Below are 24,969 nucleotides of genomic sequence, written 5' to 3'. Positions count from 1 at the left end.
TGTTATATCTGCATATGTGTTTATGTCTAATTAGTATTTTTAAAATTATATTGTATTGTTATTATATTTTTATGTTCTAAATTGATTATCTTTTTCTGTGTGTTTTTAATATATTTTGTGTTTGTATAGTGAGGTGTTCGGTAGTATTGTTTTTTTTTGTGAATTTTGTTTAATGTCTGCTGTTTTTTACTTGTCTTTGTGGCCAATATGTTAGTGTAGATGGCTAAGTATTGTATGTTTTTTTTAAATGTTAAAATCTTTTTTTTTTTTTTTTTTTTTTTAGTTTAAAAATACTCATAAATGTAATAATGTAAAATATATGTTAATACATGTGTGTATATTCAACTGTTGGCCCTGGAAAATTAGACTACTTGGCTATGTTTATGTCTTTGGAAATGGAACCACATTAGTCTGTTTACAAAAAATGAACCAAACCATTGGTGGTCATTCCGAGTTGTTCGCTCGCAAGCTGCTTTTAGCAGCTTTGCACACGCTAAGCCGCCGCCTATTGGGAGTGAATCTTAGCTTATCAAAATTGCGAACGAAAGATTAGCAAAATTGCGAAAAGACACTTCTTAGCAGTTTCTGAGTAGCTTCAAACTTACTCGGCATCTGCGATCAGTTCAGTGCTTGTCGTTCCTGGTTTGACGTCATAAACACACCCAGCGTTCGCCCAGACACTCCTCCGTTTCTCCAGCCACTCCCGCGTTTTTCCCAGAAACGGTAGCGTTTTTTCACACACTCCCATAAAACGGCCTGTTTCCGCGCAGAAACACCCACTTCCTGTCAATCACATTACGATCACCAGAACGAAGAAAAAACCTTGTAATGCCGTGAGTAAAATACCTAACTGCATAGCAAATTTACTTGGCGCAGTCGCAGTGCGAACATTGCGCATGCGCAGTTAGCGGAAAAATCGCTACGATGCGAAGAAAAATACAGAGCGAACAACTCGGAATGACCCCCATTGTTTCAACATTTATTGTTAGAAACTGTACCCATAATGTTAAACATATGTCCACATCACTAAATGTTGCTGCTTACAAAAGTACACACTGTAATGAAAGGTCATAAACACCAATGTATCATTTTTACAGTACGAAAGCAAGCCTCCACTTCCAGAACACAAGCAACACTGTCAAGAGCTGTGGATGCTGGCGATACAGGTAACGCAAAAACGACACCTGTTAATGTGTCCACCACAAAAAAAAAATAAGTCTAATGTTTAATGTTTGCAATAATCCATAGGAACTTCAACATCGCATCACAGTCCACAAAGACGTCCTTCACAGGGGTCTGGCAGCCACACGAGCAGGCCTAGCAAGAGACGTCATCCTGACGACGCACCAACACCAGCATTAAGCACACCCCCACGTCGTATTTCTACTGTGTTGCCTCAGCCACCAGAACACATTTTGGAGAGTACTCAATCACAGGGTCCACATTCCCCTCAGCTGTCTGGTGAGTAAACACAAAACACAAATTACACATCATCCAAAAAATGTAATAATCATAGTACTTATCCACAGCAGCAAGCACATGGCTTGCAAATTGTTTAAATTCAAAAACCAATTTTTTTTTAAATAAAAAATAAAGTGTTCTCTTGCGCCTTACAGTAGTATTTTTATTTTTATTTTTTAAATAGTAAAATATTGAGCTTCAGGTAGTTTCACACCCTTTCACAATGGTGATAGAATTCATATTGTCATTTACTGTTTTTTATTTTAATGGTTGTACGATATGGCGGGTGACAAATCACTTTTTTTCATGGTGTAAACTTTATACCTCTGTCTGTTTGTTTCGTAAGTGTGTTATTTGTCAAACATGTGTCCACTTTTGTTTTGAAGTCATTTTTGACAACATAAAAACCATCACAATTTGACTTTTTGATTGTGTATACGAGTCTAGGTGAACATCCTAATTTGCTAAAGAAAAATGTTTGACAAACAAGTCTAGAAAGTTAAACTAAATATCAAAACCAACATAATTAAAAAAACACTCAAATGTTGTCCCCTTAAACCCCATACAGAACCAAACATCATGCCCCCGGAAGCCCAGCAGGAATCTGAACAGGAAACATACACCCTCCAACTGCAAGCAATAGATGTTCACCAACCAAGCACGCCTCAGGAAAGTACCCCGCCACCTCAAATGTCACCACACCCACAATTGAGCCAAACAACCCCACCCCACCAACCTGAGCCATCCTTTTGGTCAACATGGAACCAACAACAGGCACAGAATATTGATTGCCTACGCACACACACCCAATACCTAGCCTGTCTGCCCCATCATCTACCGAGAGTGTCTAGAAACACAAGCAGGCTCAATGTCCAGCTATGCAGAGTCGCAAACAGTATGGAGCAGATGAGAGCAGATAACAGCCAACTTATTGTTACCTTTCAGCGCATAATGGATGAGCAACATCGACATCAACAGGCCCTCATTCAGTTAATTCAAAGTAATCAAATTATATCAGAAACCATGTCTCGCATCATAGACAACAACACAACAGCCATAACACAACTTACCGCAACCCTGGCAAACCTCAGCCAAAATATTAATTTGTTGGCACAACACCAACAAGGTTCCAGCTCAGGAACCAGCACACCTACACAGACCCCAATTTCATCACCAGTTCGAAGATCCAGCCGAACCCGCTCCACTGCCCAAACCAAACCCACGTCAGCCACCAAAGAACAGCCTAAGAAATAGTACACCCTGCAGCTGGATACACATTGTTGACAAAACCAGGTCTACACAATAGCAGTTATTTGTAATGTTGTACAGTAATAAATGTGAAAAGTGATTGATGTGCAATGTGTCATGTGTAAAAAACTGTCAGTGTAAGAGCAAATTTCTTAGAGTTAACACTCACATGTGTTGGGAATATTCTAGCATCATTACTAACATGAACGTTTACCACATCACAGCCATAATTATGTGTCAAAAATTTTTGTAAGGTTGGTGTTAGTCAATGTATGTATGGCTAATTGGCACACAATACTAAATGTCCATTATGTTGTGCTAATGAGGTAACATTTGAAACACAGCTTTAGAAGAAAGTCGACACACAACAAATACAAACAATAGGCTAAACAATAATGGTTGTTAGTGCATACTAAATTATTATGTAGTATTGTGGCAAACATTACCTTTGAATGTGTTTAAAAAACTTTGAACATTATAAAGACATAATTACTTCCCAAAATCGCTATACAATTAGCTAAGTAACTGATACCCAACAGTTAGACATAAACACATATCAAGCAAATAAACAACACTCAGCTGACTAGCTCAAGAGGGAGGAAGAGCCACATTACTACTGAAAAAACATTGGTGTGCCTTAATTGTTCATACAAAGCACACAGGCAAATTTACTTACCACTAAAATGTGCCAAAATCAGGTCTTGCCTTACCTGCCTCCCTATATCTGTACTCACAGTGTCGCCAGATGTTTCTAACTCCTCTGCTTGCTGACTGTTTTCTTCATCAACATCATCATGTGGCAGATGTTGCTGCAAACACATGTTATGAAGAAAACAGCAGAACACAATCCTAGTCACCTTTAAGGGACTATACAACAAAAGCCCGGCAGACTTATCCAGACACCGAAACCTTGATTTCAGTACATCAAAACATCGTTCTATCACATTCCGCGTAGACTTATGTGCATGATTGTAATTGTGTTCAGCAGGGGAATCAGGGGCGGACAATGGAGTCAGAAGCCAAGAGTAGCAGCCATAACCCCCATCACCTGAAAAACAGAGATAAGCAGCATTGTAAAACATTGATGCACAAACACAGTGCTAACATAATATGCAGGTTGAGGTAAGCACAAAATAAAACACAAATACTTGGTACATACCCAGCAGCCAGCCATCAGGCATTTCTCCAGCCTCAAATTTATCAAAGAGGGATGACTGACTGAGGATGAAGGAGTCATGGCAGCCGCCAGGGTAACCCGCAACAACACTCATAATTTTGAGTTTTGCATCACAAACCACCTGGACATTAGTTGATTGGCGAAAATGTCTATTTATATAAATATATTGCCTGCCCCTAGGTGGTCTCAGCTCAACGTGTGTGCAATCTATGGCACCCAGCACATTTGGCATGCCAGCAAGGTCATAGAAAGCTACCCTGACTGCATGCCACTGAGACTCCTGGGTAGGGAAGCAGATAGAGGCATCTATGTGTGGTTCAAATGCATCCAAAACCTGAGTGTACAGTCAAACATATAAGGTGACTGTCTTAAGCACTTTGTTCAAATATACTGTTATAAATTCACATTACACAATACAGAAATGGGGCATACAGGAGTATGTATGGTTTGCCTCACCTGATTTAAATATTTTGAAAAGGTGGGCTGTGAGATTCCTATTACATCGCCTGTCACAGCCTGAAAGCTGCCAGTAGCCATAAAGTGCAACACAGCCAGGAGTTTGTGCAGGCCTGAGACAGAGCGAGAGCGTGCTGTTTCAGGGTCTAGGTCCAGTTTGACTAGGTCATACAGACGGAAAATGTTGGTCCTATTTAGCCTGAACATCTGTATGACCTGGCCATCGGCCAATGCGTTCAAGTTCAAACGCCCCCTAAAAAAGCGAGGCCCGCGCAGCCTCCGCGGCACCTGTACATCCTGCTGACCATGTTCACTTTCCTGGCCCTGGTTTCTTGTAGCCTCATGGAGCAGTCTCAGGAATCCCACAGCAAAACCAAATTCACTGCTACACACGGCAGCAGCCATTTCAGAGTTATTGATTTGGCAAATGTGCTGGACCACCTTTTAAAGGGCCAAAAATGCTGGTGTGATTAATGATGAAGTCGGAACACATGTAAACACGCTTCTCAAAAGCAGGTCTACTTTTTTCCCGTGTTTTTTTACGAATTATATTTTTTTACGAGCGCAAATGCTCTTTCTCGGTAGAGATTTCAAATACGAATGCATAGTAAATGACCGAGTTCTATACCTAAACAGCCGCGTTTGACCGATGGTGTATTCATTCGTATTTTTACAACACAGCCGTAATAAAAATACGAATGCCCTCATCACTGCCGTGATTTGAGTTTAGTAAATTCCCGAGATGACACTTTGATGAAAAAACACCATCTCGGTCAAAATCGGGAGCTTAGTAAATATACCCCACAGAGTAATGATAGTATACTCCTAGGTATAAAAAGCACCTTGTCAAACCATATTAAACCTTAATAGAAACACATATATTGGTTCAAATCTCAATAGTATATATCCATTAAACTAAGCTCAAATCAGCACATTGGTGGAATCCATGGGCATGGCTGCATTATTCATGATACTGCAACCCAGTGAATTTCATAAGAATTCTATATGCTGTAAGGCCCCTGTGTGCAGTGTATCCCATTACCATGGTTACTTGCAGCTCTGAATGATCAACTGAATGTGTGCATCATGTGACTGCTCTGGGCTGTTAATATGTCTGTTGGGCTGGAAGTTTTGCTAATAGACTTCTATCCTGCTCAAGTATGGAACTAAGGGGCAGATGTATTAAGCATGGAGAAGTGATAAAGCAGTGATAAGTGGAAGGCAATAATGCACCAGCCAGTCATTACAGGTTTGAAAAATTACAGGAGCTGATCGGCTGGTGCATTATCACCTTGCACTTATCACTTCTTTATCACTGCTTTATTACTTCTCCACAGAGCCGGCCTTAGCTATAGGCAGGCTAGGCATTTGCCTAGGGCATTCAAGCATGTCTAGGGGCATCCAAGCATGTCCCTGCAGCATCTCATGCTGAGAGGGACAGTCCGCAAACTAACTGTTACTTTCCAAATGTATTCAATCAGTACTTGTATACACTGCTGTTTACATTTGTCAAAAAAATGCACACTGTGCCTTAAACTTCCTCTGACATGCTTGAATGCCCCTGACTTGTGAGACCTCAGACAGACAGCAGAAGCCCAGTAAATGCAATTCCTGGACCTGTGACATTTTTACTGACTATATAAGGTTATTACTGGATGGCTTCTTATGATAACACATGTGTATTTTGGAAGACTGCTTCACAGAAACCTGACATCACCTATACTGCTTGTGCACATGGGGGAGGGGGACCCTGCCATCCTGTGTGTGTCCCTTATCCCTGTGCAAACCCCAGGTGTCTGCAGGGACATAACATGGGCAGTGTTCTCCCCACACTTTATTTCCTAGTCAGTCCATACCGTAAAATTCCCCTGCCATCTAGCACTGTAACGTGGTCAGTAAGTTGCGTTGTGCTATTTCTATATGAAACATCAGTGCAGCGTGACTTTTGGACACATCAGACTGGAGGGCAGAGCATTTAGCTCCCACAGTATAAAGTAAAGTGCATGCAGTTAACGGGAGTAACAGACACCAGCAAACACACTGAATAGTGAAGAGAATGGACAGTTTCTACATGTTTGATACTGATCTTTTTGTATAACCAGCAAGTGTGGCAGTATCTGTGGCAGTATATGTGTATTATGGGCATTACTAATGTGGGGCATATGTGTAAGGTGCATTACTGTGTGGCATTATGTGTATTATGGGCATTACTAATGTGGGGCATATGTGTAAGGTTCCTTTACTGTGTGGAATTATATGTATTATGGTCATTACTGTGTGGCATTGTGCAGAGTTGAACTGGCCCACAGGGTAACCCCCCCGGTGGGCCCCACTACCTGAGCGTTGCAGGTACAGATGCAGAACTAGCGGCGGAGCTAGGGGGCACCAGACAAAATTTTGCCTAGGGCATCAAATTGGCTAGGGACGGCTCTGCTTCTCCAGGCTTAATACATCTTCCCCAATGTATCTTGTTTGCCACAGATCTCTGAAACTGATTATCATTTGATCATTGCCTCACCTGCCCAAAATAAACAACACTTTCTGCATCATCACAAACCTGTACAAGTTTTCTGGAAATCTTCTCAACTACATCACATCACATCACATCACATCACATCACAGCTAATACTGCAATCTACCTCATGTTCTAGTAATTGCCTGATATCAACTGTGTCATTCTTGCTGAAGTTCTCCCTGCTCTGCATTTGATCATGTACTGTCCAGTCATGCTGGTTGTGTCCTGTCAATATAACAATAAACAGAACCGTTTCTGACAGGATTGTGTGCTGGTTTGCTCACTAAGACTGTCTGAATATAGTGGGTTTATGTTTCATGTATTTTGTGATCTGAATCAGACCTAGTTCATAACACACAAACAATTCTGAACATAAACACCTAGGGCGGTATTCAATTGTTTGAAAAGTCAGTTGGGTGTCTGTTTTTTCCTATCTAATAGACAGGAAAAAACAGACACCCAACCAACTTTTCAAACATTTGAATCTCCCCCATAGAGTACATGTATATTGTGATGATCTGGGGCAGCTTGGTAGAGGAATATATTGTTGCAGTGTCTAAGTGCTAAGTCAGGGTCCACATATAGCTTTTCTGGTGAATAAATGAAAATAGGAATTTGGTACTTACCAGATAAATCCTTTTCTTTGGATCCATAGCATACGCACACACAGGGGGGGTTTCCGAGTACTTAGAAACCCCCCCTGGGCGCTGATCAATCAGCGACGCTGAGCAATTTTTTTTTTTTTTTTTTTTTTTGTGGTGGTAATCGGAGGAGCTCACACTGCTGTGTCCCAGGTGCATCCATACATTTACAGTGGGAGCCAGTCCGCTGGCTGCATGCAGGGGGAGCTGCAGCGGTAGCGCACAGCTCCTCTCAGCAGTTCTCCTGTCCTGGGGCTTTGGACAGACAGACTCTGACTGAGCAGGATGAGGCGCAGGCGCCGCAGGGTAGTGGAGCCGGGGTAAAAGACATAGATGGTGAGCATTGTCGGGGGGGGGGGGGTTCTGCGCGACGGGGTCTGTGCTTTTTATTATTTGAATGGGTGGGGATCTTTGCCATATGTGTCTGTATGTGTGTATATATATGTATAAGTACAGATGTACAGTGCTATATATATATATATGTATATATATATACACAGAAGTATTTGTAACTTTGGAACATTTTCTTATGATACCTATCCATTACCTCCATTATACTTTTGTGGCATATAGACGCCACATTTAGAGAACCCCGCAATATATATATTTGCTATGTATTGGGTATGGGTGACTGTCACTTGGGATCCCACCGGTCACCATACGACGCCGGGGGAGAGCAACTAAGCCCCTTGCGTGCTCACCACAGGTTATATGCCCACTCTATGGGTGTCATGGACACCTACGAGTGGGCATAGTCCCTGCTAGCCGGCATGCAGACTGTCAGGATTTTGAGGTGGAGGTATTGTGACCGGGGGTTCCTTTTTAAAAAAAATATGCATTATTCTTTCCACATTTAATTTATCCCTTATGTTTTACCAAGCACTGTGTCACATATTTTGACTGTTAATGCATATGCACTTTTTCTCTCCTCCCCTCTTCCTTCCAGGGTGCTGCCAGCATTAGCGTCATATCCCAGTTGGATTTTCCACTGTTCCACAAATACCAACCTTGTACTGAAGCTATCCTTACTCTACATTGCTGTTGCCTAGCATCCGCCTCTTCGCCCTACCCAGCTCCCAGGACACCCTGCACCAATAGACGAGTGCCGATGACTTCACAATGCCGGCGCCACCCCGGCGCGCAGCGGAAGGAGAAACCACATGCTGAGACTTCGGTCTCCTTATTTAAGGTAAGCCTTGCACCTATCACTTTTATATACACACACATACATCATACATACAGTACATGTACAGAAACCCCCCCCCCCCCCCCCCCATTAAATTTCTGCGTTTGCCACTGTATAGGGGGCACTGGAGTACTCTTGGGATATGGATGGGGCGTTAGCAGGGATAGGCACATTTCAATATTTAAATTAGTAACCCTCCTCCCTTCCATACTCCCAAGATGCCTCAGTGTTTTTTGCTGAGCCGAACAGGAGCCAAAGAGAGGATGAACAGTGGAGAATTAAATATAACATTATAACATAAGGAACAACTAGAAAGTTGAAACGACAACAAATACTAATCACCGTATCCTTCAAACAAGTAGATGATAATGTGTTACCATAAGATATTCTGAACTTACCACAAGACACAACTGCTCTGGGCGAGCATCCAGTGCCCCCTATGGATTCAAAGAAAATAATTTATCTGGTAAGTACCAAAACGTATTTTCTTTTTCATCCACTAGCAGTCACTGGAGTACTCTTGGGATGTACCAAAGTTTCCCCCTTGGGTGGGAGAGCTGGCTGGCACCTGTAACACTAGACGGCCAAAAAGCTAGATGCTAATGCTGCAAAAGTATCAAACTTGTAAAAGCGCACAAATGTGTGCACTAACGACCATGTAGCTGCATGGCAAAGTTGTGTCGTGGAAGCCCCACGACCCGCTGCCCATTATATTTCCCACAGTACGCATGAAATGTGCTGAAATAGATGCAGGCGGTTGTAGACTAGCATGAAAATAAGCCTGACAAATGGTCTATTTAATCCATTTAGCCAAGGTCTGCTTGGAGGCTGGCCAACCTATCTTGACTGCATCATAGAGAACAAACAATATATCTGTTTTAGGTACTGTTGATGATCGAGCTACATAAATGCGGAGCGCAAAAACCACATCCAAAGAAGCTGGAGTTCCTGAACCTTCTGAAAAAACAGAAACTACGATTGGGTGATTTATGTGACAAAAGGATACTACCGTTGGCAAAAAGGCGGGATTCGTCCAAAGTTCTGTTCTGTCATCATGAAACACCAGATACGGTTGTTTGCATGACAACGCACCTAATTCAGAAAAATGCCTTGCCGAACCTAAGGCTAAGAGAGAAACTGTTTTCCAAGTTAGAAACTTAACATCCACTTGTTGTAAGGGTTCAAAAATTGAGGACTGCAAAAAGTCTAAAACTAGATTCAAGTCCCATGGAGCTGTAGGTGGTATAAACGGAGGTTGAACTCTAAGGACACCTTGCAGAAAGTTTGTACTGTTGGCAAAAGAGCCAAACGCCGCTGACAGAAAATTGACAAAGCAGATATCTGCACCTTTAGTGTCGCTAAACGTAGTCCTCCATCTAACCCCAACTGTAAAAATAGCAAAAGACGGGATAACTTGAAAGAAGATGTTGGAAACTTTCGAGATTCACACCAACCAATATAAGCTCACCAAATCCTGTGATAATGAGCTGCTGTAACTGGCTTCCTAGCACGTAACATGGTTGGTATAACTGACTCTGGAATGCCGTCTCATCTTAAGAGAGCGGTTTCAACAACCACCCCATCAAACGCAGACACACTAAATTGGGGTAAAGGAACGGACCCTGTTGCAGAAGGTCTGGATGTAGCAGAAGCAGCCACGGATCATCTGCGAGCAGATGGCAGAGATCCAATAACCAAGCTCTCCAAGGCCAATGAGGCGCCACTAGTATGATGGTCGTGGACTCTCTTTTGATCCGCTTTAGCAAGCGAGGAAGCAGTAGAAATGGTGGCAATAGATACACTAAGCTGTACGGCCACGCTATTGTGAGAGCATCCACTGCCACTGCCACTGGATCTCTTGTTCTGGACACATCCTGGATGCCTGATGATTTTGGCAAGATGCCATTAGATCTACTTGTGGGTAACCCCACCGCTGGACTAATATCTGGAACACTTCTGGATGTAAAGCTCATTCTCCTGGATGAAAATCCTGAGTACTGAGATAATCTGCTTCCCAGTTGTGCACTCCTGGAACGAACACTGCTGATAATATAACTTGATGAATGTCGGCCCAATTCAGAATTCAAGCAACTTCTCGAATGGCCATGCAACTTCTCATCCCTCCTTGTTTGTTGATGTATGCGACTGCCGTCGCGTTGTCTGACTGAACCTGAACAGTCTGAGACTGGAATATGTGAACTGCCTGTTGAAGAGGGTTGTAAATTGCCCTGAGTTCTAGGACATTTATTGATAGTAATCTTTCTCGGTCTGACCATAGACCCTGAAGCTGACAATGCTCCCCAACCTCAGAGACTTGCATCCGTCATCAGAATTTTCCAATTCCAGTCTCCGAACCTTTTTCCCATGGTGACATTTTTTATTTGGAGCCACCAGAGCAGCAATACTCTGGCCCTTGGAGACAACCGCACCATTTGATGAATTTGTAGATGAGAGCCTGACCACTGTGCGAGAAGATCTAGCTGAAAAGGACGTGAGTGAAATCTTCTGAACTGGAGTGTTTGAAAGACGCCACCATCTTTCCTAACAGTCAGATGCCACCATCTTTCCTAACAGTCGAATGCACAAGTGCACCGAGACTGTCCGTATTTTGAGCACTAACTGTACCAGATGACGAATACTTTGCACTTTCTCCTCTGGCAGGTAAATTTGTTGATCTACCGCATTCAGAATCATTCCCAGAAATTTAATTTGCTGAGACGGGACAAGGCTTGATTTTTTGAAGTTGACAATCCAACCATGCTAAACTAGGACAATGGGCCTAATTCAGACCTGACTGTAGATGTGCTACATTTAGCACATCTACGATCAGCTTCTCTGACATGCAGGGGGATGCCCAGCACAGGGCTAGTCCGCCCCGTATGTCAGGCCCTGTCCCACCATACAAGTACAAAAGCATCGCACAGCGGAGATGCTTTTGTACTTGAGGAATTTCTCCTCACCAGCGCAGCTCCTACGCACTGGCAGGGAGCTACTCATCGCTGTGAGGGTCGCAGCGCCTGCGTGTGACATCACGCAGCCATCGCAGCCCGCCCCCCTAACGGCCCTGGCATGCCTGCGTTGCCCTGACCACGCCCCCTAGATGGAGGCAAAATGCAGCCGGCCTGCCCCCTCCCACCCAGCAACCACCTCTGCCTGTCAATCAGGCAGAGGCAATCGCAGGGCTGAGACAGCCGTCGGCTGTCTGGCATGCGCCGGCACACTTTGGCACCGGCACATGCGCAGTTCAGACCTGACTGGCTGCTATGCAAAAACGAACAACCCCGGTCAGGTCTGAATTAGGCCCATTGTACATTAGAAAGGCATTTTGAAGGAATATTTGTTGAGACGAAGCCTTGATGAGTAGGTCGTCTAAGTACAGAACTATTATCACTTCCAGAGACCTGAGATGAGCAATCATCACAGACATCACTTTTGTGAATACCTGAGGCGCTGAGAGTACAAAACGGTAGTGCCAAGAATTGATAATAGGTTTGTTGTACTGCAAACCTTAAGTACGCCTGTTGTTGTGGCCAAATTGGAATGTGTAAGTACACATCCTTGAGATCCAGTGAAATCATGAATTCCTTTGGTTCTAAACCTGCAATCACTATCCGCAGGGATTCCATCTTGAATCTGTAATAAGTGACATACTGATTGAGACCTTTTAGGTTCAAAATCGGTCTGACCAAGCCATCCGGCTTTGGTACTACAAAGAGATTGGAATAAAACCCTTGACTTTGTTGATGTACTGATACCTGAATCAAAACTGCTGAATCTACGAGAGACTGAATAGTGGTCTGCAGAACTGCTTTCTTGTCTGCTGACACAGGTAGACCTGTCTTGAAAAACTGCATCTGTTGTAGACAATCGAACTCTATTTTGTAACCTTTGCACACTAGATTGTGGATCCACCCATCTGTGGATGTCTGAATCAACGCCAAGCGAATCATTTGAAGGCGTGCTCCCACAACTGAAGATCTGAGATGGGCTGGAAACCCGTTATGCCACTGGTTTGCCAGCTGGCTTTGTTTCTTGTTGACGTTAGTGGTGTGTTGAAAACCATGTCTACTCTGTATGGTTGTTTCATGAGGTCTAAAAGATTTGAATGCTGGCCCAGCGTATTTCCTTTAGGAACTGGTGTGGGCAACAGTAGGAATGCAGATTTCCCCCCGTAGCCTGAGAAATCCATTTGTTCAATTGAGGACCAAATAACATATTGCCAGTATAAGGCAATGCCTCTATACCTTGTTTTGACTCAGCCTCAGCCTGCCAAGACCACAGTCAAAGCACCCGACAGGCTGCAATAATGGAGGCTGAAAGCTGAGATCTGACTTGTCCAACATCCATAGATGCCATAGCTAAATACTCAGCTGATTCGCAAATGTGATCAGTCAGAAGTATAAGCTGGTCTGAGGAAAGACCTTGTTGTAGGCCTAATCTGAGCTGTTTTGTCGATGCTACTACAGCAGGGGTGGGCAATTATTTCAGCTGAGGGGCCACTTGACACTTTCTTGTCAGTATCCGAGGGCCACACATAAAATAGCAGCCCCCCCCACATGCCAAAAATATAGGGACGTGGCTTCATGTGGAAGGGGCATAGCCAAAATATAATACAGATTCATATTAGGCTGCTCAATAGTCTCCATTATTCAAATTGCGCCACACAGTAGCACCACTTATACACATTACACCAGGTAGAGCCCCTTTTACACACATTATGGCAGGTAGAGCTCCCTTATACACAGTATGGACGGTAGAGCCCCCTTTTTACACAGTACGGAAGGTAGAGCCCCCTTTTACACATTAACATTTTATTTGGGACAATCATTGCGCAGCAAGCAAATTATCCAGTGTCTTATGGCCCCTGGGGAAAGGTGTGACACAGTGATAGAACACGGGGGGTGACACAGTGACAGAACACGGGGGGGGTGACACGGTGACAGAACACTGGGGTGACAGTGACAGAACATATTGGGGGTGACTGTGACAGAACACAGGGGGGTGACACAGTAACAGAACATGGGGGTGACACGGTGACAGAACATGGGGTGACACAGTGACAGAACATGGGGGGTGACAGTGACAGAACATGGGGGTGTGACACAGTGACAGAACACGGGGGTGTGACACAGTGACAGAACACGGGGGGGGTGACACGGTGACAGAACACTGGTGTGTGACACGGTGACAGAACATGGGGGGGTGACACGGTGGCAGAACACTGGGAGGTGACACGGTGACAGAACACGGTGTGACACAGTGACAGAACATGGGGGGGTGACAGAACATGGTGGAGTGACACGGTGACAGAATGTGGGGGTGTGACATGGTGACAGAACACAGTGGGGGTGACACAGTGACAGAACATGGTGGGGGTGACACAGTGACAGAACACGGGAGGGGTTGGTACAGCGAGAGCTAAAGATCTCTACCCCCCAACCTAAAAACAGTCTGACGCCACTGCCCGCACAAATATACACACACTAACACACACACACTCTCACACACACACACACACACACACACACACACACACACACACACAAATACACTTTCACTCGCTTTTTCCATTAACTCACTGATCTGGCTGGCTGGCAGTACAGGAAGGATTGATCTGTAGCAGTCAGGCTCTTGTCCCATGTAGCTCCGCCCCCACGAGGTCCCGTGTAGCCCCGCCCCCTCATCGGCACGTAGCTCCGACGCTTTTTCGGCTGGACACAGCCATTGTCAACTTGTCACTGGAGGCTGGAGGAGGAGACTACTACAACACAGGCGCCATGCAGCAGCAGGGGAGACTGGCACCGGCAGCTTGGAGGTGCTGCAGAGCAATGACAAGCAGCTTAGCCGGTCGGGCCGCTTGTCATTGCTCGCTGGTGGGAGGCAGTGGGCTGGGCAGGATCGGTTTGCGGGCCGTATTTTGCACACCCCTATACTACAGCCTTGTTAACCCAAACTCCAACTAAAGCAGATCTAAGCAACACCCCTGCTGCTGTATAAATGGACTTTAGAATAGCCTCTAGCTTACGCTCCAACAGGTCTTTAAGTGTTGTTGCAGCTGGGACTGGAATGGTTAACTTCCTTGAAAGTTTTGAAACTGAAGAATCCACTGGTGGTGAATTTTCCCATTTAGTTGTCATAGACTGTGGGAAAGGATAGTTAGACAGAAATTGCTTTGGAATAGAAAATCATTCATCTGGATTTTGCCATATTTCTATCAACTGCTTATTAAGAGATTCTGGAAAAAAAAACCACAGAGTTGCCCTTTGTCTCTTAGAAAATAAAACCTCATCTTCTGACAAAGGCTCCGCTGAATCAGTGAAAACTAACACCTGGGGTACCATCCTGATGAGATCATCAATGGCCGTGCTATCAGTGACCTCACTATCTTACTCCTGGCCCAATTCACCTTCCTCTTCTTCTTCCTGAGATAGAAGGTCTGGCATTGAATCACCAGAGTGTAAAATCATAGAAACTGGTAAATTAGGAGACAAACGATGACTACTCTTAGGATTTGAACTGTTCATGGACTTTTGTAAACCTTGAAAAGTTTTTGAAATATCCTGAGCCCACTCTGGCTGCTCAGACGGCATTGACCTTGAATTAATGTAGCCCCTACTTAATTAATTACTAATAGTATGTGTATTTACTGTATATTAATTAATAATATAGCTGCATGTATTAGAATATGCATAATGTGTGTGTATTTATGGTGTTTAACGAAATAGCAGTTTGTATATTATATTTATTGAGGACTAAAGTGGTTGTCACTGGGAGATAATAAGGAGAAACTTCTGGATCACCGTGCGGGGAGAGAAGAACCGCGGGCCAAGCCGAGGTGACCAGTAAGCAGGGGAGCGAGCCGGAGCGCGAGCGGCAGAGGGGATAAAAGGGAACCGGCGGCGGGTAAGGAGAACGGTTGACCCCCTGCTGGTGAAGAGGACGGAGAGGCCCCGGCTGACGGAAAAAAGGACGAGCAGCATCGGGACACGGAGCTCGTCAGCGGCGGATAGAAATATAGCCGCTAGGTCTGGAGGAGAGAGGGACGGACTGGCCACAGGTCTGTGTGTGGCTAGTGTGCAGCCAATGTCGGAGGAGAGGGACAAGCAGCGCGGTGACGGGGAGATCAGAAACCTAACCCTGAGGTCGTCACCTTTGAAGTAAAGCTGAGAGCCCTCACCTTGTAGACAGCGTGGAAAAATAAGATTTTACTTACCGATAAATCTATTTCTCATAGTCCGTAGTGGATGCTGGGGACTCCGTCAGGACCATGGGGGATAGCGGCTCCGCAGGAGACAGGGCACAAAAATAAAGCTTTAGGATCAGGTGGTGTGCACTGGCTCCTCCCCCTATGACCCTCCTCCAAGCCTCAGTTAGGATACTGTGCCCGGACGAGCGTACACAATAAGGAAGGATAATGAATCCCGGGTAAGACTCATACCAGCCACACCAATCACACCGTACAACTTGTGATCTGAACCCAGTTAACAGTATGACAAACGTAGGAGCCTCTGAACAGACGGCTCACAACAATAACAACCCGATTTTTTTGTAACAATAACTATGTACAAGTATTGCAGACAATCCGCACTTGGGATGGGCGCCCAGCATCCACTACGGACTACGAGAAATAGATTTATCGGTAAGTAAAATCTTATTTTCTCTGACGTCCTAAGTGGATGCTGGGGACTCCGTCAGGACCATGGGGATTATACCAAAGCTCCCAAACGGGCGGGAGAGTGCGGATGACTCTGCAGCACCGAATGAGAGAACTCCAGGTCCTCTTTAGCCAGGGTATCAAATTTGTAGAATTTTACAAACGTGTTCTCCCCCGACCACGTAGCTGCTCGGCAGAGTTGTAATGCCGAGACCCCCCGGGCAGCCGCCCAGGATGAGCCCACTTTCCTTGTGGAATGGGCCTTGACAGATTTTGGTTGTGGCAAGCCTGCCACAGAATGTGCAAGTTGAATTGTGCTACAAATCCAACGAGCAATCGTCTGCTTAGAAGCAGGAGCACCCAGCTTGTTGGGTGCATACAATATAAACAGCGAGTCAGACTTTCTGACTCCAGCCGTTCTTGAAATATATATTTTCAATGCCCGGACCACGTCCAACAACTTGGAATCCTCCAAATCGTTAGTAGCCGCAGGCACCACAATAGGCTGGTTCAGGTGAAACGCTGACACCACCTTAGGCAGAAAATGAGGACGCGTCCGCAGTTCTGCCCTGCCTGAATGGAAAATCAGATATGGGCTCTTATATGATAAAGCCGCTAATTCTGATACTCTCCTGGCTGAAGCCAGGGCCAGTAGCATGGTTACTTTCCATGTAAGATATTTCAACTCCACCGATTTGGTGGCTCAAACCAATGGGATTTGAGAAAATCCAAAACTACATTAAGATCCCACGGTGCCACTGGGGGCACCAACGGGGGCTGTATATGTAGTACTCCTTTTACAAAAGTCTGGACTTCAGGAACTGAAGCCAATTCTTTCTGGAAGAAAATCGACAGGGCCGAAATTTGAACCTTAATGGACCCCAATTTGAGGCCCATAGACAATCCTGTTTGCAGGAAATGTAGGAATCGACCCAGTTGAAATTCCTCTGTGGGGGCCTTCCTGGCCTCACACCACGCAACATATTTTCTCCAAATGCGGTGATAATGTTGTGCAGTCACCTCCTTCCTGGCTTTTACCAGTGTAGGAATGACCTCTTCCGGAATGCCTTTTTCCCTTAGAATTCGGCGTTCAACCGCCATGCCGTCAAACGCAGCCGCGGTAAGTCTTGGAATAGACACGGTCCCTGCTGAAGCAGGTCCCGTCTTAGAGGTAGAGGCCACGGATCCTCCGTGAGCATCTCTTGAAGTTCCGAGTACCAAGTTCTTCTTGGCCAATCCGGAGCCACGAGTATCGTTCTTACTCCCCTTTGCCGTATAATTCTCAGTACTTTTGGTATGAGAGGCAGAGGAGGGAACACATACACTGACTGGAACACCCACGGTGTTACCAGAGCGTCCACAGCTATTGCCTGAGGGTCTCTTGACCTGGCGCAATACCTGTCCAGTTTTTTGTTGAGGCGGGACGCCATCATATCCACCTTTGGTTTTTCCCAACGGTTCACAATCATGTGGAAGACTTCTGGATGAAGTCCCCACTCTCCCGGGTGTAGATCGTGTCTGCTGAGGAAGTCTGCTTCCCAGTTGTCCACTCCCGGAATGAACACTGCTGACAGTGCTATCACATGATCTTCCGCCCAGCGAAGAATCCTTGCAGCTTCTGCCATTGCTGTCCTGCTTCTTGTGCCGCCCTGTCTGTTTACGTGGGCGACTGCCGTGATGTTGTCCGACTGGATCAACACCGGCTGACCCTGAAGCAGGGGTTTTGCCAGACTTAGAGCATTGTAAATCGCTCTTAGCTCCAGTATATTTATGTGAAAAGACATCTCCAGGCTTGACCATACTCCCTGGAAGTTTCTTCCCTGTGTGACCGCTCCCCAGCCTCTCAGACTGGCATCCGTGGTCACCAGGACCCAGTCCTGTATGCCGAATCTGCGGCCCTCTAACAGATGAGCACTCTGCAACCACCACAGAAGAGACACCCTTGTCCGTGGTGATAAGGTTATCCGCTGGTGCATCTGCAGATGCGATCCGGACCATTTGTCCAACAGATCCCACTGAAAAGTTCGTGCGTGGAATCTGCCGAATGGAATCGCTTCATAAGAAGCCACCATCTTTCCCAGGACTCTTGTGCATTGATGCACAGACACTTTTCCTGGTTTTAGGAGGTTCCTGACAAGTTTGGATAACTCCTTGGCTTTCTCCTCCGGAAGAAACACCTTTTTCTGAAACCGTGTCCAGAATCATTCCCAGGAACAGCAGACGTGTTGTCGGTGTCAACTGAGATTTTGGAAAATTCAGAATCCACCCGTGTTGTTGCAGCACTAATTGGGTTAGTGCTACTCCGTCCTCCAGCTGTTCTCTGGACCTTGCCCTTATCAGGAGATCGTCCAAGTAAGGGATAATTAATACGCCTCTTCTTCGAAGAAGAATCATCATTTCGGCCATTACCTTGGTAAAGACCCGAGGTGCCGTGGACAATCCAAACGGCAGCGTCTGAAACTGATAATGACAGTTTTGCACCACGAACCTGAGGTACCCTTGATGTGAAGGGCAAATTGGGACATGCAGGTAAGCATCCTTTATGTCCAGGGACACCATAAAGTCCCCTTCTTCCAGATTCGCTATCACTGCTCTGAGTGACTCCATCTTGAATTTGAATTTCTGTATGTACAGGTTCAAAGATTTCAGATTTAGAATAGGTCTTACCGAGCCGTCCGGCTTCGGTACCACAAATAGCGTGGAGTAATACCCTTTTCCTTGTTGTAGGAGGGGTACCTTGACTATCACCTGCTGAGAAAACAGCTTGTGAATGGCTTCCAATACCGTCGCCCTGTCTGAGGGAGACGTTGGCAAAGCAGACTTTAGGAACCGGCGAGGGGGAGACTTCTCGAATTCCAACCTGTAACCCTGAGATACTACCTGCAGGATCCAGGGGTCCACCTGTGAGCAAGCCCACTGTGCGCTGAAATTCTTGAGACGACCCCCCACCGCTCCTGAGTCCGCTTGTAAAGCCCCAGCGTCATGCTGAGGGCTTTGCAGAACCCTGGGAGGGCTTCTGTTCCTGGGCAGGGGCTGCTTGCTGTCCTCTCTTACCCCTTCCTCTGCCCCGGGGCAGATATGACTGTCCTTTTGCCCGCTTGTTCTTATAGGACCGAAAGGACTGCGGCTGAAAAGACGGTGTCTTTTTCTGTTGGGAGGGGGTCTGAGGTAAAAAGGTGGATTTTCCGGCAGTTGCCGTGGCCACCAGATCCGATAGACCGACGCCAAATAATTCCTCCCCTTTATACGGCAATACTTCCATATGTCGTTTAGAATCCGCATCACCTGACCACTGTCGCGTCCATAAACTTCTTCTGGCAGATATGGACATCGCATTTACTCTCGATGCCAGAGTGCAAATATCCCTCTGAGCATCTCGCATATAAAGAAAAGCATCCTTTAATTGCTCTATAGTCAATAAAATACTGTCCCTATCCAGGGTATCAATATTTTCAGTCAGGGAATCCGACCAGACCACCCCAGCACTGCACATCCAGGCTGAGGCGATGGCTGGTCGCAGTATAACACCAGTATGTGTGTATATACTTTTTAGGGTAGTTTCCAGCCTCCTATCAGCTGGATCCTTGAGGGCGGCCGTATCAGGAGACGGTAACGCCACTTGTTTTGATAAGCGTGTGAGCGCCTTATCCACCTAGGGGGTGTTTCCCAGCGCGCCCTAACCTCTGGCGGGAAAGGGTATAATGCCAATAACTTTTTTGAAATTAGCACTTTTCTATCTGGGTTAACCCACGCTTCATCACATACATCATTCAATTCCTCTGATTCAGGAAAAACTACAGGTAGTTTTTTCACCCCCCACATAATACCCCTTTTTGTGGTACTTGCAGTATCAGAGATATGCAAAGCCTCCTTCATTGCCGTGATCATATAACGTGTGGCCCTACTTGAAAATACGTTTGTTTCTTCACCGTCGACACTAGATTCAGTGTCCATGTCTGGGTCTGTGTCGACCGACTGAGGTAAAGGGCGTTTTACAGCCCCTGACGGTGTCTGAGACGCCTGGGCAGGTACCAACTGGTTTTCCGGCCGTCTCATGTCGTCAACTGATTTTTGTAATGTGCTGACATTATCACGTAATTCCATAAACAAAGCCATCCATTCCGGTGTCGACTCCCTGGGGGTGACATCACCATTATCGGCAATTGCTCTGCCTCCACACCAACATCGTCCTCATACATGTCGACACACACGTACCGACACACAGCAGACACACAGGGAATGCTCTTATCGAAGACAGGACCCCACTAGCCCTTTGGGGAGACAGAGGGAGAGTTTGCCAGCACACACCCAAACGCTATAATATATATGGGAACAACCTTATATAAGTGTTGTATCCTTATAGCAGCTTAAATATATAAAATATCGCCAAGAAAAGTGCCCCCCCTCTCTGTTTTACCCTGTTTCTGTAGTGCAGTGCAGGGGAGAGTCCTGGGAGCCTTCCTCACAGCGGAGCTGAGCAGGAAAATGGCGCTGTGTGCTGAGGAGAATAAGCCCCGCCCCCTATTTCGGCGGGCTTTTCTTCCGGAGTTTGAGATATCTGGCATGGGTTTAATACATCCATATAGCCTCAAGGGCTATATGTGATGTATTTTTTAGCCATAAAAGGTATTATACATTGCTGCCCAGGGCGCCCCCAGCAGCGCCCTGCACCCTCCGTGACCTATGGTGTGAAGTGTGTGACAACAATGGCGCACAGCTGCAGTGCTGTGCGCTACCTTCATGAAGACTGAAAAGCCTTCTGCCGCCGGTTTCTGGACCTTCAATCTTCAGCATCTGCAAGGGGGGTCGGCGGCGCGGCTCCGGGACGAACCCCAGGGTGAGACCTGTGTTCCGACTCCCTCTGGAGCTAATGGTGTCCAGTAGCCTAAGAAGCCAATCCATCCTGCACGCAGGTGAGTTGAACTTCTCTCCCCTAAGTCCCTCGATGCAGTGAGCCTGTTGCCAGCAGGACTCACTGAACATAAAAAACCTAAAAAACTTTTTCTAAGCAGCTCCTTAAGAGAGCCACCTAGATTGCACCCTGCTCGGACGGGCACAAAAACCTAACTGAGGCTTGGAGGAGGGTCATAGGGGGAGGAGCCAGTGCACACCACCTGATCCTAAAGCTTTATTTTTGTGCCCTGTCTCCTGCGGAGCCGCTATCCCCCATGGTCCTGACGGAGTCCCCAGCATCCACTTAGGACGTCAGAGAAAACAGGTCAGCCGAAGTATCCCCCTCCCGTAGTGTGGAGCCCTGCTGAGTGACAAGTGCAGACACATTGAGGGGTCGGAGAGGCAGCATATAAAAGACTAATGATCCACACTTGAACTGCTGCAAGTAATAGACTAGAGAGCTGGGGGAGTATATTGGGGGCAGCGCTTCCCGATAATATTAATAAGCAGAAGAAGTGAAGAGAGAGTGCGAGGTTTACCTGTGTTACATATTACCCAGCACTTCGAGACCCTGCAGAGCAGATTGCAATTGACTGAGTAATGTCGCCGGTTAGTGACCCCCAATAGTAACATATTGATAACAGAGTCGAATAAGACTGTATGGAGCGTGGAGCCTTTTATTGTAGCGCTGACCATTAAGCTCCAAAGATCAGACTTTCGGGCATATAAATATGTAGCCCTGCCAGGAGTAGTTACCCAAGGTCAATAATATATATTGAGGAGTTGAGCTATAAAGCACTGGCAATTAAGGAAAGGAAGATTTATCGTGGGGAGTTTAAGTCTACTGTGGTTCGTCAACTCTGTTGCATTATAACCATACATGTATATCGTATATTGTGCTGCTGCAAGGAGAAACATTTGCACTTATCTTATACATCTAAGTCTAGAAGAGTGAGCGGAGAGACCCGGATTGTTTACAGTGAGAGAAGAAATAACCTCAGAGGAGCGGAAAAGGCGTAACTGTTACTGTATGTAAAGTATATTCGTCTGTCTGCTGCAGTTTCACATTACCTTCAACTTATTCAACTTACTGTGTGAAATAGTCAAGTAACTATCATTTCATTGCTAGTATTGCATTGCTACTTGTGTATGTTCAAGAGGTACTCGAACACCACCACCACCCTTTTCTCAACTAACTGTCCAAATGGAATAGAGGGAACAATACAAATTGCCGGCAATATTTCAGATCAAAGAGAAGAAAAAAGAAAGACTCTGTGTTGGGGCACGCTTAGAAATTTGAAATAAGTTTATTAAAACTTAACATTTAATTAATAACGAATAAAAGTAATGAGGAGTTTGATACAAAAAAATTGTTCAAGAACACAAAGTAAACATATATATTGACAGAAATCAGGATAAGCCTGATACAAAATTATGGGCACCTGTGGTGAAAAATATACTGAAAAACATAAAAAATTACAAAAAATTAATATTATTAAGGTGCCTGAGTTAATCAAAATTCAAAATTGGAGTAGAGGTAAATGATATGTACATATAATCACCGCAGTGATAATTGTAGGTAAGCACCTAGTCTAAAACCTCATGAGAATAGATGAGAGGCACAAAGGTTCATAATTGAAATGTTAAATGACTGAGGGTAATCACCTGGTAGAGATTCTGTTTGCTAAAAGGCTAGATCCTTATAGATAACAAAGCATTTAAGATAAAAGTATGATTATTAAAGATACAAAAGAGCATTGATAAATAAGCCTAAAGGCAAAGCCAATTGTAGATAAATAGAAGGTTTGCGGGAAAGTTGGATAAGGAATAGGTAAGTTTCAGAAGTTGCTCTAACACTTCTGCTGTTTGTGATCAGAGGTCACAATCTTACTGCACCTGATATTCCCAAGAGGTCACCCTACTAGGTACTGATCAGGCTTATCAGCGCTTAGCTTCCAAGGTCGGATGAGATTGGGCGTTGCTGCTGAAATATGGCAGTAATAAACACTAGGACACAAATGAGAGAGTGTAATGAGTAGTGAGCAACAAGGTACTTCTGCTGTCCAGTTTCTAGCGCAGATTCTCTGTTGCTGTGAGCATTGCAGAGAGTGGTCTCGCATCTGGATGAGAGGGTACTAAAAATAGAAGTGAGATAGGCTCAGAATAGGAAGGAAACCCTGCCTTCTGCTGTCCACTGTCTTATATAGATATATAGCGGACAGTGGATGAGAGAGGTGGGTTAGGCTTACCTATTGAAAAAAAGGGTGGTGGGAAAATTAGAAGAAGGAGAAGAAATGGTAATGTGGTGAGATCACAAATTAACAAAAAATTAAGTCAATTATGACTTGTTATGACAATGTTTTGAGAGATCAGTTGAGGCATTCCTCACAGATCCAACATGTTCTAAAATACGTTGTTTTAGGGCCCTTGTAGTGATGCCCACGTATTTCATGTTGCAACTGCAGTAAATGCAGTACACGACTCCAATGGCATTACAGAACATCTCAATGAACTATTCATACGGCAGCCACCTCCTCATGACTTTATATTTACACTTTCAGGTGTAAGAACATTCGCCAGCCTTCTGCTGTTTTTGATGTCTTTGATGTTTCCCTTTTTTTCATCAGCACAATTCCCTATTTAAAATGAGGGTGATGTCACTATGGACTTCCACCAATCGGAATCCCTAGTGATGTTAAGCCCTCCCAGTTCCCTCCCTCCTCTGCCTTAAATACAGCAGCTTTTTCCTTATGCCCTGACACAGTGAATAAGCCACCCTGGTGAAACGGTCCGTCTGTGCTCAGTGATGCTGAACTCTTTCTAGCTCAGATCACTTTTGGGACTCCCTGGTATTGTATGTGCCCATTTGGACTCCAGTTATTTAACTGATACTGATATATAATCAATATTGTTTTTTTCCATGTTTGCTATTTTTGATCCTTAATTATTGTTCTAAACCATTTTCTGGTATTTCCTTTTAAATGTAATACTTTTTTGCAGAATCCTTTCTGCATAAACAGGGTCTTATACCCATTTTGGTAAGCCTTTACCATGCAGCCTGTGTTTACTTTCCTTTTTCCAATTAATCGTTGATTTCATGATTGTTTTATTTCATAATTGACTTAATTTTTTGTTAATTTGTGATCTCACCACATTACCATTTCTTCTCCTTCTTCTAATTTTCCCACCACCCTTTTTTTCAATAGGTAAGCCTAACCCACCTCTCTCATCCACTGTCCGCTATATATCTATATAAGACAGTGGACAGCAGAAGGCAGGGTTTCCTCCCTATTCTGAGCCTATCTCACTTCTATTTTTAGTACCCTCTCATCCAGATGCGAGACCACTCTCTGCAATGCTCACAGCAACAGAGAATCTGCGCTAGAAACTGGACAGCAGAAGTACCTTGTTGCTCACTACTCATTACACTCTCTCATTTGTGTCCTAGTGTTTATTACTGCCATATTTCAGCAGCAACGCCCAATCTCATCCGACCTTGGAAGCTAAGCGCTGATAAGCCTGATCAGTACCTAGTAGGGTGACCTCTTGGGAATATCAGGTGCAGTAAGATTGTGACCTCGGATCACAAACAGCAGAAGTGTTAGAGCAACTTCTGAAACTTACCTATTCCTTATCCAACTTTCCCGCAAATATGAGGGGCCGTTCAAGTCAAAATTACAGCTTTCTGGATATAACGTATAGCTAATTTTTGCTTTATGGATATGATGTATGACGAGA

The 24,969-nt window shown here is 45.0% G+C and overlaps 1 long non-coding RNA gene and 2 pseudogenes across 1 annotated transcript in view; 1 reads left to right on the top strand and 2 right to left on the bottom strand.

Annotated features, from left to right (window-relative positions):
• Window positions 1-965: 965 nt before the first annotated feature.
• Window positions 966-24,969, bottom strand: part of LOC134956952 (uncharacterized) — a 107,138-nt gene continuing 83,134 nt past the window's right edge. Inside the window, exon 4 of the long non-coding RNA XR_010186329.1 lies at window positions 966-1,458. This is a non-coding gene — a long non-coding RNA (uncharacterized LOC134956952). The remainder of the gene's footprint in view (window positions 1,459-24,969) is intronic.
• Window positions 23,116-23,234, bottom strand: LOC134960355 (5S ribosomal RNA; annotated as a pseudogene).
• Window positions 24,684-24,802, top strand: LOC134960354 (5S ribosomal RNA; annotated as a pseudogene).

This window comes from Pseudophryne corroboree, chromosome 9, assembly GCF_028390025.1.
Source record: "Pseudophryne corroboree isolate aPseCor3 chromosome 9, aPseCor3.hap2, whole genome shotgun sequence".
Lineage (NCBI taxonomy): Eukaryota > Metazoa > Chordata > Amphibia > Anura > Myobatrachidae > Pseudophryne > Pseudophryne corroboree.
This window is presented reverse-complemented; position numbering and strand designations above follow the sequence as displayed.